Source organism: Terrapene carolina, unplaced genomic scaffold, assembly GCF_002925995.2.
Source record: "Terrapene carolina triunguis isolate 2854851 unplaced genomic scaffold, T_m_triunguis-2.0 Scaffold171, whole genome shotgun sequence".
NCBI classification, from domain to species: domain Eukaryota; kingdom Metazoa; phylum Chordata; order Testudines; family Emydidae; genus Terrapene; species Terrapene triunguis.
This window is the reverse complement of record NW_020664522.1, coordinates 2,044,621-2,044,895: the sequence shown is the minus strand read 5'-3', so window position 1 is coordinate 2,044,895 and position 275 is coordinate 2,044,621. Positions and strand designations below refer to the sequence as shown.

The window sequence follows — 275 nt, the reverse complement described above, 5'->3', positions numbered from 1 at the left end:
GCAGTGGAGGTGACTGATACGGTAGTGGAAATTGGAGGTACAAGCGTGGTGGTGCTTGCCTGTGATGTTGGCTGTGTAGAGAGTAGTGTGGTGCCTTGAGTGGTTGTTTGTCCCGAAGAAGGAAGAGTGGAGCCTGGTGAAGGTTGTGGACGCGTGCCTGTCGGAGGTGGGATTGTGCCTGTTTGCAGTGGTGCTGTACCAGCTGAGCCTGTTGCTGTGCCTGGAGTTCGAGGAGAAGCAGTGGAGGTGACTGATACGGTAGTGGAAACTGGGGG

At 55.6% G+C, this 275-nt stretch overlaps 1 protein-coding gene across 1 annotated transcript in view; it reads right to left on the bottom strand.

The window, feature by feature from the left end:
• Positions 1-275, bottom strand: part of LOC112113396 (mucin-5AC-like) — a 50,995-nt gene that overhangs the window by 19,854 nt on the left and 30,866 nt on the right. The window lies entirely within an intron of this gene.